Below are 13437 nucleotides of genomic sequence, written 5' to 3'. Positions count from 1 at the left end.
CAGCAGCACTGGCCCACCCGAGGGCCCCAAACCCAGAGCTAGGAAGTAGCAAAAATTCCCTTCTGAGAGGTACTCTCTCAATGGCAGGTTTGGCCCCAAGCTCCCTAAGGGGTTCTGGTTTGTTCTGGGGTGGGGAGGTAGGTAGAGAAGACCCCAGCACCTATCTGCATGCTGGGTACCAAAAACCCCAGGGTCAGCTTGGTTAAGAAAGTATGATACTTTGTTCAAGGTGAAAGCTCTGGCTTTCCTCCTCTCCTCCCTAGCCTACATGCTCTGTGCAGGCAGATGCCCTGTTTCTAATCAGATGCCCAGGGTTAGGGACATAGTAGGTATGCAGTAAGTATCTACTGATTTGAAAATGCACAGGGCTAGGCCATTACTTACATAATTCCTGATAACCCATCTGACCAGGTTTTGGCTCTCATTACCCCTGAGATCCTTGGGAAGGAGAAGACACATGTTCCCCATGCCCAAAGCCCCTCCCACTCTCGAGGACTAATCTGGGTAGTACCAGCCCAGCTACAAGTCAAGACTCACACTCGAAACTCTAGCTAGGCGCAGAGCACTGGCACCAAGCTCCCAGGAGACACTCAAAACATGCTGGAAAACAACACGTCTCCATCCTAGGCCAGGAGAGAACCCCAGAGCCGCTATGTGCATTCTCTTGGCTTCAAAACAGACCTGACTAAACTCACCTCTTGCTGAAAAATTCCCCAGTTTTGTAGCATCTTACCAGTAAGGCCCAGTGTTCAGTCGGCTGGTGCAATGGAAGGGACATCTCCCCCTAAAGGAGCCACATCCTCTTTTGCCTGCAGATCTTTGCCTGGTCTAGTCTGTCTCTCCAGAACACTGTTCCTGTACCTCTACCCCTACTGTGTGTGGCTGACACCGCAGGCTTCTACCTGCTTCCTGCTCCAGGAAGCATTCCCTGACCACCCCTGTCTGCTCATGGTAGGGCAGGAGGCCTTCTCTGGTGCCTCTCCTTCTCAAACCTTCAATCCACAGTCGCTGCCCCAATTCCTCTCTCTCTCTGGCACCGAGGCAGGAGCAGCGAAGACAGGGCAAGTAGAGGACAGCCTCTACCTCCACCTAGCACATTACACTTTAAAAATGCCTCCCCATCCCTCTCTGCCATCAGTCCAATCCATAGAGCTTGCCTGGTCCCCGAAAGTGCCCCACCGTGCGCTGCAGACCCAGAGACGAGGACCACACGGAGGGATGGGTAAGGGGACAAGGGAAACAAGCCAAGAGTGGGAACATGAAGAACGCTCATTATTCCTGAAGGTGCGCCGCAAGCCAGGCACTGTGCTGGGAGCCTGGCACGTAGCATCTCTTTAGTCCTCGCAATCGCCCTGTGGGGTTCGCATGGTCCCCACTTTGCAGAAGAGAAAGCTGGGGCTTGGCAAGACTCAGTGGCTTCCCCAGAGTCCAAGGGAAGAGTTCTACTCTAGCTTAGAATATCTGTAGTAGAGAGAGCTACTCAATCTTTTACTCAAACATGGGTATTTTCTCTGATACGGGCTGGTGTTGTGCACTGGGGACACGGAGGTGACTCAGAGTCAGAACCTTCATGACAAACTCATGGGAACGGCTTTTCCCAGTCTCAGGACCTTTGGGCCACCAGGCCTCCCTCACTAGGTTAAGAGACGGCTGGCATTCCTGTTTGACAGAGGAAAAACCTGGAGCTCAGAGGAGGCACGACAGGCCCAGGCCACCCAGGACTGCTAGGTCCTGGGCCTCCTGACCTGGGTGCAGTGCACTTTCTTCCACAGAAGCTGGCTCCCACAGTACCTGGGGCTGGAGCCATGTTCCCAGAGGCAGTCCCCCCCAGGTCTTCCTGTGTCGGCCCTGCCTCTTGGCGAGCAGGCCCTGACGGGCAAGGGCAGGGGAGGGAGGGGCCCGGGCTGAAGAGGAAGGTCTGGGATCCACTCTTGGCTCCTTACCTCGGGTAGGCGGCACATTACTGAAAAGCAAGCTTCTGGGCGGGGCGGGGGCGGGGGTGCAGCAGTGTAGGCGGGGGGGGGGGGGGGGGGGGGGACGGCTGCGGGCCTGTTCTGGCTTGTCCCCCTTCCAAGGCCCTGACTCCACCAGCTGTTCCCACCCTGCAGCCCTGAAGAGTCTCCTTAAAACGCAGGAAGTTTGCTGACACCAGGTGTGGTGAAAGGGACACGGCTAGGGCCCCCAGTCCCCCGACAAAAGCCCACCATTAAGGTGAGATCCCAAGATGCCAAGAAATAAGGCAAAACTCCCAGGGCCCAAACTTTGTGGCACAGTGATGTCATCAGGATGGCATGTGGGGTGGGGCTGAGGCAGTTAGTCAAATCCAGAGCCAGGAGCGCTGGAACAGACTCTGGAGATCATCCAAACCCTCTGCTCCTCCGTCAGGGAAACTGAGACTCACAGACAACCAGTGACCTGCCAGTGTCACATGACCATTCCACCGTGAGAACGCAGGAAGCTCCAGGTGCGGGGAGCTCTCAAACCACATGGCCTCCTGGGGGGCGTCCAGTCCCCCCAGAGCAGGGATGCGAGAAGGTGTGGAGTTCCACCCACACAGTCCCTGCCACGGGGGGGGGGGGGGGGGGGGGGGGGGGGGGCAGAGGTGGCTCCACCGTGTCCAGTGCTGGCAACTGCAGGGGACAGAGGGACACACCCACCCACCCACTCTCTGGCTCTCTTACACGCGCACCAGCTCCCTCTTACACACTCACCCCCACACATTCTCTCTCACATACTCCCCACTCTCACATGTGCTCTCGCACTCTTACGCACTCTTATGCACTCCCTTGGACACATACTCAGCCTCATTCTAGCTCGTATACACACTCCTCACACTCACCTACTCTTACACACACTCCCTTGCTCTTATACTCACCTACTCTCTTACACGCTCACTCCCTCTTACACTCATCCACACTAGCTCTTATACTTACACTCATTCTCACCCTTTCTCACACATGCTCACACACACACACACACACACACACACACACACAGAGGCACACTGAACAGACACTTGAGCCAACTTCAAATTGGCGAGGGGTTCCCGGCACCTCTGCAGCTTCGCCGCGCTCCACCATGAGAAAGCTTATTTTCACCCCCAGGCACGGTCCCCATCTGCTGAGACTGGGGCAACGGAGCAAGCAAGTGGCAGGCAAAGCTGTTCCACGTCACCCTCGGTTGCCAGGGTGACCGGACACCCCGGATCCCACTTCCTGTGTTTCTCCCCGGGGCAGGGCAGTCAGAGGGGAGTGCCGGGGCAGAGGCCTCCTTGGCGCACCCGTGCTGGTCACCAGAGACCCCGGGGTGTGCAAGGAGGGGCTCTGCCGCCCTAGTTCCAGGCCTGAGGACTGCTCTGGGGCTGCAACTCGGCCAGGTCCCAGGGGATTCCTGGTTGCACACGATTCCATTTCTCTAACTCCCTCTTCAACTGCCCCAGCAACCAGTCTCAACTAATCCTGAAAGGTAATACCTCCCAAGGAAAACCGGGCACTCTACAGTTTACAGCAGGGTGCTCGGATACTTTTTATCTCATTTGCACCTCATCACAGCTCTGGGGTCACGATGACCATCCCCTCGTTTCATAGATGAGGAAACTGAAGGACAGAAAGGTTAAGCAACTTGCTCAAAGTCAAGTAGCTGATCACTGACTCAAACCCAGGCAGTCTGGCTCCAGAGTTTGTGTTCTTAGCCACTCATCAGTAAAAGCCACTCTGCTTTTATTCTTATTTTGTTTCTAAGGGGAGCGTCAGTGCCCAGGCCCAAAGAGGCTTTGAGAGGGCCAGAGATGGTATCCTTTCCATGAGCTCTCCTCCAGGGAAGTCTCATCACGGCTCCCCTTCCACTCCACTGGCTAGGAAGAACCTTGGGAAATCTTTCCTATCTTTTAGGTCTGCCCCCTCCAGAAAGCCCTCCCAAGTTAACTCAGCCAGAAGTGCTCAGTCTTATTGGCTAAATTTCTGAGGCAGGAGATGGGAATGATCAGACTGCTTAGCCCCTGTCTGCCCGATCTGTATACAGCTCCGGTCTCCGCTGGGGCTGGAGGCTCCTTTGGGGTAGAAGGAGCTCCGATTCTTTCCACCATCAACGTCAGCTATGAGGACCAAGGAAAAAGGACACACTCAGAACACACTCAGCCAGTGTCCCAGCAGGTTGATAAACAGACCAGCAGAGACAAAGACATGTGAGCCAGGCCTCCCTGGGTTCTAATCAGGGTTCCTAGCTGGACAGCCTTGGGCATTTCTGTTTTATCTTCTACTCTCAGTTTCCTCATCTGTGTAAAAGCCTAGACCAGATGGTGTCTGGAGTACAAGAGGAAGTAATCGGGGCAAAGCATGCCAAACATCGCTGGTGCTCAATGTTAGCAAAAAGTGGTGACTGCTATTATTAGTATAATTTTCTTCAAAACCGAAGTATAACATGAATCACTCTACATTACCAACACCCGTTGGTGTAAACTTGTCCATCACTGGGCGTTAAGCTCCCTACAGGTGGAAATTTTCTAGAGTCATCTGGGTCTCCAGCTTCCAGCATAATAGTAGGCATTAACTATTCGTGAACTGAGATAAAGTTGCCTTTTAGATGTCAAGTGCAGGAAAGAGGAAGGAGGTGGGGATGGCCAAATTTCAAGAGTAGGTAATGTTCCCAGGGCAGGGACCATTTAGACTGTGCTTTGAGGGATCAACAGAAGTTTGCCAGAGAGCGAGCGAGCGAGCAAGAGAGAAACAGGAGAGTCATTCTAGGGTCTCTATCCTCTAAACAGCCCAGGACAAGTATCCTGCACATAGCGAATAGATATTAAGGGTAATGAATAAATAAAAACCAAGGGAAAAAAGAAAGAGAAATAAGAAGGCAGGCTGTCTTCACCAAGCCTTTGCCAATATCCAAATATGAGTGCTATTGTGTAGAGCAAGGGAGATGCTGTATGATACATGTTGCATGTGTCTTTGAATCTTCGTCCTTACTCTGTAACTGGGAGGATGCCGCCACCCCCAGGGGAGCTGTGTAAGTGTCACGGATGAGCTCCTGGCCTCCGGGAGCCACTCAATGAATGACAATTTTTAAAACATGTAAACTGATAGTGCCCACTCAGTGATATTGTATTTGATCGTGACTCACTTGAAGATACAATCCCCAGCACAGAGAAGAAAAGCACTTACTAGACACTCCCCAGTGTCTGATACAAGGTCCTGCGCTGGGGGATCTATGGAGCTCCTCTCATTTCCTCTCTTGTACCCAGACCCTCATTTGAGAGATGAAGAGACTGAGGAGCAGAGAGGCGAAGTGACTTGCCCAAGGCTACCTAGTTGGCAAGTGGCAGAGGCAAAATTAGAACCCAGGTCTCCGGATTGCCAGCTTTTTGTGCCATGCTGCGTCGATGGAAACAAAGCCTGTCAGGATCGAGGGGAAGAGCATTCTAGTTTGCAAGATGCCTCCGTTGTGGATACAGCCATAAATAAGTCTGTTCCAAGTACCTGGGCAGGACGCGTCCCCCAGGCCGGGGGAGTCGGGCTCTCTGTGCCTCCCCCTCTCGTCTTCCGCATGGCACCTCTATTTCTTGCTTGTTTCACCCCACATCTCAGGGAGACAGGGTTCCACCTCCCCGGAACATCAAGTGTGGGTAGGAAATGAGCTAAAAAAGCTCTCTGAGAACACAAACAGCATGTATTAGCCTGCCTGAGGTGTGGAGAAAAGAAGACTGGACCAGGGGCGCCTGGGTGGCTCAGTCGTTAAGCGTCTGCCTTCGGCTCGGGTCATGATCCTGGAGTCCTGGGATCGAGTCCCGCATCGGGCTCCCTGGTCAGCAGGAAGCCTGCTTCTCCCTCTCCTACTCCCCCTGCTTGTGTTCCTGCTCTGTCTCTCTCTCTGTCAAATAAATAAATAAAATCTTTAAAAAAAAAAAAAAAAGAAGAAGAAGAAGAAGACTGGACCAGGAGGCTGACACCTGGATTCGAGGCCTAGCTTTGTCCTCTAGTAACCATGATGCTCTGGGCAAATCATTGCCCCACAGACCGGCCTCAGTTTCCTCGTGTGTAGACAAGTGAGAATCAAGGGGTTGGACACAGAAGCAACACGTACTTTGCGAAGCAGGAGACTAACATGAGATGATGATGAAGAAGAGGGAAGGACAGAAATGCCACCTAGGCTGGGGGGACCCGGTGGCCGAGGAGACTTGAAAGCAATAGGCAGAGTGACACAGCTACAGCCGGGCCCTCTCAGAGACCTCGCACGAGAGGTGCTCCAGAGCAGGTGCTATGATCAGGTTTCCAGGGTCAGAGAGCTGGCCGAGCTCAGGGTTAACCCTCAGCACTTAACCTACCATCCCCAATCCCTGAACTCCACTTGCCAGAAGTCCTCAAACCCCAACCCTAATTCTGTGCACACAGAGGGAAACTATTTTTCACCTTGAACTTCCACCCACCTTTCAAAACCTAATTTCCCTAACGGTGGCGGTGTCACCTCCTCTGAGAAGCCTTTCCCGAACTCCCCAAGCTGAGTCAGGTGCTCCCCATAACCGTGCAGCCAAGAGCTCTGTAGCTAGGTGTTCTAGTCTGCTTGGCATCCCAGCACACGGCCCTGGGGCCCACAGGGTGATGCTCAGGAAAACCGGGTTCAGGAAATGCTGGAAGCTTCCTAAAGGACGTGGGGTTAAAGCTGGGCCTCGTGGGCAGGAGACCAGAGGGGGAAGAGTGTGAACAAATGAGCAGAGAGTTGATCTCAGTAGTCCTCTGAGGACCCTGAAACCTCCAGCCAGCGTGGGAAGGAGACTGTACAGGGAGGAAGACACTGGCTCACAGATGGAGCAGGCAGGCCACGCAAGGAACTGAGTCAGGGGCCCCAGCTGGCGCCGCAGGCCTCGGAGGGTCTCCTGACCTTTAGGTCTGGCCCCCAACGCCCTTGACCCGGTCTTGAGCCAGGCTCTACTCCTACCCTGCCTTTCGCTCCCACTGGCCTTTTCCCTGGGTCTCCAGGATGTACTTCAGCAGCCCCGACCCCACTTCACCCCACTGGGGCGGCACTTCTTGGTACCCAGCCCAGCCTCCCAATCACCTAAGCGCCCCACAAACATTTGTTGGATGAACTTCACTCCAGCAGATTCTCCCCACCCCCCACAGGAAAGGCACAGAGAGTCCCTGTGCCTCCAGGTGGAGGATGAGTCACAAGAGAAGGGGGGTGGAGGGACAGGGACCAGGGACTTGCAGTAAACAGTCCGTGTGTGTTGACAAGATACAGAGCTCCAGGAGGCAACAATAGGGCCTGGCAAGCCAGAGGTTTCCAGGCAGCCAGTAAGGATGGCAGCTCAGGGGGGTGGGGTAGGACCTCAGGCTCCAAAGACTTGTGGCTGGTTTGGGTCCCTGGCAGGGACATGCTATACATACTGGTTTCTGTTGATTTTTTTTTTTTTCAAAATGGAAATACATAGAACACATGGTCATTTAAAACTTTTTCCCAACAGGATCTAAGTACGTAAGGAGGAGGAGGATCTCCCAGTGATTCCCCTCCTTTCCCTTTACCTGCTACACAAGACACCCTCCCACCCTCAAATCCACACCGTGAACAGTTCGGTATACAAACACTTTACTGAAGCACCTCATTTAATTTTCTCAACAACCCTCATGCAGGAGGTACTATTATCCCCCATTTTAAGATAAGTAAAGAGAACATCAGACAGAAGACCGCTTACGTGCCCCAAGGTCCCAGAGCAGTGTTTCAGACCCAAGATTACTTCCTCTCCCAATGCCTCCCCAGCCCCTTTGGAGTGATCTCACCCTACCCATGGCCTTGCCCGTGCCATAGGACACTGAACAGTCCCTCCATGACAGCACTAGGATGAAGGCTGGTTTCTCATACTGAGATCCTCCACAAAGAGCCCCAGGCAGGCCCTGCCCTTGTGGCTGGCAGTGAAACCGAGGGCCTCTGCTTCCAATTCTTCTGTACCTTCACCTGACCCTGTAGGGCCATCGGCATCAGAGAAACCTAAATCACACCCCTTGCAAAGGAGGCCCTCCTTGGCTCCCCGAATTTCAACCATGCAGTGTGGAGAAGTGAAAGCACGGAACACTTGAGCTGGAATGAAACCTGGACTTAAGCCACATCCCCTTCCTCTCCAGGTGCCCAGTGGGTAGCTCCCCAGATGTGAGGCTTCCTCTCCCCTGCCCATCCCCACCCCCAGCCCTCCTCCTCCCAAGACTGTTCTCAGGACCTGCAGGCCACAGCAGGAGCTCTTAGCACACCTGCCCACAGCAGGGGTAGGGGAAAAAACAAGATGCTCTGTAAGAGAGGTTCCATTTCCAGAAACTTTAGACCTTGGGAAAGCTGGATTTCTCTTTTCTTTTCCTTTAGTGGGGGTGGGGTAGAGTTTGCAAAAATGCAAATTTAGGAGAAAACTGAAATTGAATATACCAAATACCTGTTGTCCTTCGTGTCCCTTCCAGGTGAAAGTCACTCAGCTTAGCAGCTCAACAGTGAATTAGATCCATTATATATAACTTGAACTTGCCCACAAAATCATCAAAGCAATGCAAAGAGAAATTCTACCATTTCCAGGACAACAGCCCTGTAGAAAGCGAGGCCCAGCGTCCCGTTTTCAGCTACTCCAAGGGGCGGGGGTGCTCTGAAGGGAGAACAAGACATGGCTTCAGGGGCGCTGGCTGGGTGGGACAGAGAGCACAGCACCCAGGGAAGCATGGAGCGGGGGGAGCCTTCCGCCCCTCCCAGCTCAGTCAGTGCTTCCCAGGATCTGGCGGCAGTGATAAAGAAGAGCTGTCAGCTGCCCCGCAACTTGGGCTTTTCGGTGACCTCTCAGAAGGGCCAGAAAGACATTGACGAGAGAACATGACTCTCAGGGGACTGAGCTTGGAGTAGGGCCTGAGAGATGAGGAGGCTGCCTGGAGGGGTGGGCACGGGTGACCCATAGGCTGGTGTGTCTGGGTGCGCATGGGGTGGACTCGTAGTGGCAAGGGCACAGGAGCTGAACTCTCATTTCCCTACCACCAAACACGCTCCTCCTATAGTGGTCCCCGCTGCCCCAGTACCATTCGGTTGCTCACGTCCCAAACCCTGGAATCATCGTGACTCCATTCTCTTATACCCCACCTCCAACCCAGTGGCAAACCCCTCTCTGGCTCTACAGCCTCCTTGCTTTTCCTTGAACAGAACAATTCCACCCCAGGGCCTTTGCATTTACTCTTCCTTCTGCCTGAAACACACTGCACCACATAGTTGAACAGATTCCCTCCATCTTTCAGGTCCCTGCTCAAATGCCTCCTCCTCAGGGAGGTCTTCCCCAGGCCCCCTCTAACCACTCACCCTGGTTTATCTTTCTCTACAGCACTCACCACTACCTGAAGTCTGTGCATGCTGGGTCCTCCATCCTCCTCCATGAGAGCAGACTGTCACAACTGCTGTTGTACCCCCAGCACCTAGAGTTGTGCCCAACACACAGTAGGCTCACTATCAGAATTTGCTCATCTGATCATCTTCTGCCCTGATGACCTAGCAAGGTTGTTGTGAGGACCATGTGGGACCACAGATAGGAGAGCACTGAGCAAACCAGAGGCTTTGTTTGGTGGGTCACTGGAGAGTGACCACCAACAGGCCACAGTTCCTCCAGCAGCTTTCCCTAAATGGCCCCTGGGGCAGAAACTCATCACACTTGAGTCTGGAATCCTGCAGCCCTCCATTAAGAGTCTGCTCACACTGTGTGGTTGGTGGGTTGTCTCCCCCTCCGACGGCTCTCAAGGGCAGGGACCCTGTCCTCATCCTCTTTGACGCTCCGGCACTTAGCACAGAACCTGGCATGTGGCAAAGACCAAGACTTCTTTGTTGAGCCCGCATGACTGTGCAAGGGCAGAATTCCAGTCTGATTTAACCTTGTCTCCAGCGTGTGGCAGTAGGGCTCATGTGCATTCAATGCTAGTTGAGCTGGCCTGAGCCTGAAGGCGGAGCTGGGGTTAGGAGCGCCCTGGGAGGGCCTTCTGGGCAAAGCAGCAGCGTGTGGAAAGGCAGGCGGTGTGGGGACTAAGCATGTTGCAGGTAGTGGGTTTCTACTGAGCACAGGTGACAGTGAAGGCTGGAAAGGAAGTGATGACCTAGGTGGGCACAAAGCAGCCATTTCTCTGGGCAGTAGATAACGGATGAAGAGACAGAAGCTCAGAGAGGTCCAGACACTCTCCCAAGATCACACGGGTAGCAGCAGAGCCAGGTCACAGACCTGGGACTGCGGACTCCCAATCCAGTGCTCAGGCAGAGTCACTGAAAGGCTCTGGTCTGGGACGATGTGAAAGTCCTGTCCTCAAGCACCTTGGGAAAGAAATAATGAGAGATGGTGCTGGCCACCCCAGCCTAGCACCCTGGAGTGGGGAGAGCAGTCCAGCCGCAGAGTTGTTAAGTCTAGGCTCCGGGGGCAGCTTGCACTGCCTCCTGCAGATTCCGGCAGGATGGGCGAGCCCACCCCCGGTCCACCTCCACATGCCTCAGGAGACCAGAAAGCTACATCTGGGGAGAAGAAGAGCCCGAGCCAAGCCCAGGCTGGGGATTCGGAGACCTGGGTTCCAATCTAGACCATGCCACCAACTTACAAGGTGCTTTGAACGAGCCCATGCCTTTCTCTGGCCTTCCCCATACTCAGAGGCATGTTGAGAGCCTTTCGAGCTCTGACGTCTGACCCATGAGCTCTGCTACTGGACAAAGCACTTCACACCATCTCTGTCCACGCCAACAAGCGCAGTATCTGGGCCCGGGACAGTCTTCAGGAGGAGCAGGACAGCCAGAAGCACGGGCTGGTGTAAAGAGCCCTGGTCTACCAACACAGGAGCTGGCTTCTGTCCCAGCCCTAAACCTGAACTTCTCTGTGATCTCTGGCAAATCACAGTACTGCCCTGAGCCTCTCACTTCCTTCCCCTCCAGCGTGGCGGTAAGCAAGGTTCATGGCGCCAGGTGGCCGTGACAAAGAGAAAGACAGGTCTTGGACAGACGGGTGGGATGCAAGGGGCCTCCCTGTTCCCGGGAAGCAGAGCATGTCTGCTCTCCAGGGCTCGGCCTCCTCCGCGGCCCAGCGTGGCTGCCACCTGGCTTGCATTCTGCAAGAGCACAGTAGCAATATCATGCCACCAGAGGGGCTGGGCCCTCCACTGGAGTCAGGCTCTAGTGAGAGGAGGACCCAGCAGTCAAGTGACAGCTAGAGCTCTAGAGGACTGAGGCAGAGCAACTGGGCCTGGGGAGGCAGTCCCACGTGCAGGCTGGAAGATCCTTAGTGACATCGCTGGGAAAGGCGACATCTGGAAAAACGAGCAGAGGTACAGTTGCCTCAGGGATCTGTCCAAGGTTTCAACCCAAATTCAGCCAGCCGGGAGCCCTGTGGTTAAGAGAAAGCATGATCCTGAGAACCAGCGGCCTGGTCTCCTGGCTCGGCCACCTACAAGCCGAGTCTCTCCTTGGCAGGGGCTCTGAGTCTCAGGTGAATCTCAGTTTCTTCATCTGAAAAGCAGGCTCATAATCATTTCTACCACAAGGGCTGTTCTGAGGATCCAATGAGATTATGTATCTGGAGCAAAGAACTGCCAAAGAAAACTCTCAGCAAAGGACAATGGTCTCATCTCTGTACCCCGGGTCCCCGGGCCCACAGAGGGCCTGCTTGCACCAGGGCGCAGGTGTCAGGGAAGCAGCCAGCTGGGAGACGGGGCCACCTTCTGAGGCAGCCCCTCCGAAACAGGGCTTGCTACCCTGTGCCTGTCATCATTGGTTCCAGGCTGAGCCTGGCTGGCAGAAGCCTACAGAGGTGCTGAAGGAGGCTGAGGGCAAGGGTCGAGGAGGCAGAGGGGAGGCAGGAGGGGAGGCAGAGGGGGAGGTCGGGGTGAGGCTGAGTAGAGGCTGGGGGAGGTTGGGTCGAGGCAGAGGGGAGACAGCGAGGTCGGGGGGAGGCTGAGGAGAGGCAAAGGGAGGCTGAGAGGAGGCAGAAGCCCCCTGGATCCCCACTGAACCTGTTTCTTGTCCCCTTTAAAATCTGTAAAACTGCCTTCTAGGCTACCTGAGTACAGGTCACAGGAGCTGCGGATGTAGCTGGGCCGTGCAGATTCAGGTTCCCCAAAACTTCAGCAGTGGGTCCCAGAGGCAGGCTGGCAGGGTGGGAGGCCAGAGCTTCCCCTAAGCAGGTGCCCAAGGCATCCATCTCCTGGGGGTGCCCTGAAAGGCTCCCACACACTTAGAAAACAGCCCAGCTGGCTGAGCATCAGGAGGAGGGAAACACAAGAGGGCACACTTGGAGGGCCTCTCCCTGTCTCCTCTCCCTGCCCACTGGGAGACTTTGTCACCTCCAGCCTCTAAGAGCCAGGAGATGTGCTGAGTGGGGAGAGCTGAGCATGCTCAGAGGAGGCTGCCCTTTAGAGGACACTGCAGAGAAAGGTTGAGGACATGGCTGGCTGCAGGCCTCGGTCCTGGTGCCAGGAGGGCCCAGGGTGACAGGAACAGCAAAGGGAGGTCAGGCCTCTCCTGGGGTTCAGTAAGAACCTCAGTAAGAAGCCATAGGAGGTCTGAGGAGACACGGTCTTCCAAGACCATTCCAGCCCAACCCCTCCATTCCACAGATGCAAAGAATAAAGCTCAGAGAGGGCAGGACCTCAGCCAACGTCACACAGCAAGGTGTTGGCAGAGTTGGGATGCACACCAAGGCCTCATACTCCAAAGCCAGTCCTCACGTACAACACAGTGCACCCCTCATTACTCCCACCTTTTTTTTTTAAGATTTTATTTATTTATTTGAGAGAGAGAATGAGATAGAGAGAGAGCATGAGAGGGGAGAGGGTCAGAGGGAGAAGCAGACTCCCTGCCGAGCAGGGAGCCCGATGCGGGACCCGATCCCAGGACTCCAGGATCATGACCTGAGCCGAAGGCAGTCGCTTAACCAACTGAGCCACCCAGGCGCCCTCCCACCTTTTTTTTTTTTACAACTACCTTTTACTGAGTACCTCGCTGTGATGTGCTGTACACCTCACTGCATGAGTCCCCTGAAGGTTCTCTGACCTCGGTACAATTCTGCAGCTGAGGAAACCGAGGCAGGGAGCGGTGAAGAGACTGAACCAAGGCCCTACAGTTGGGGCTTTCTGACTCCAGAGCCACAGCCCAGCATGCTTCCTCCAGCTCTGAGCCCTGGCTCTCTATCCTGCTGGGCTGGGAAGAGGAGACCCGGTTCACTTCAGGCTGTCATTTGCTTGCCATGTGACCTTGGGAGTGAGACACCCACCCTCTCTAAACTCCTGGGTCCCTCTGAGATCCCCAGCAGGACCAATATGCCCCGGCTCTGTGATCTGCCAGGGGAGACCAGGAGCTGGCTGGTACCCCAGGGAAGAGTAACAGAACTCCCCTGGAGGCACCTCCCAGGCCTGGGTGAGGCCCGCGAGGCCCCTGCGTAACACTTGCACACACTGCCGTGGGGGACAC

At 54.8% G+C, this 13437-nt stretch overlaps 1 protein-coding gene across 1 annotated transcript in view; it reads right to left on the bottom strand.

The window, feature by feature from the left end:
• The window catches only part of SLC9A1 (solute carrier family 9 member A1), a 57643-nt gene that overhangs the window by 22373 nt on the left and 21833 nt on the right, over positions 1 to 13437 (bottom strand). The window lies entirely within an intron of this gene.

Source organism: Eumetopias jubatus, unplaced genomic scaffold (genome assembly GCF_037043125.1).
Source record: "Eumetopias jubatus isolate StellerSeaLion01/CBP00866 unplaced genomic scaffold, mEumJub1_p1.0 scaffold_4, whole genome shotgun sequence".
NCBI classification, from domain to species: domain Eukaryota; kingdom Metazoa; phylum Chordata; class Mammalia; order Carnivora; family Otariidae; genus Eumetopias; species Eumetopias jubatus.
Note: the sequence above shows the minus strand (reverse complement) of the source record. Positions and strands in the feature narration are given on the sequence as shown.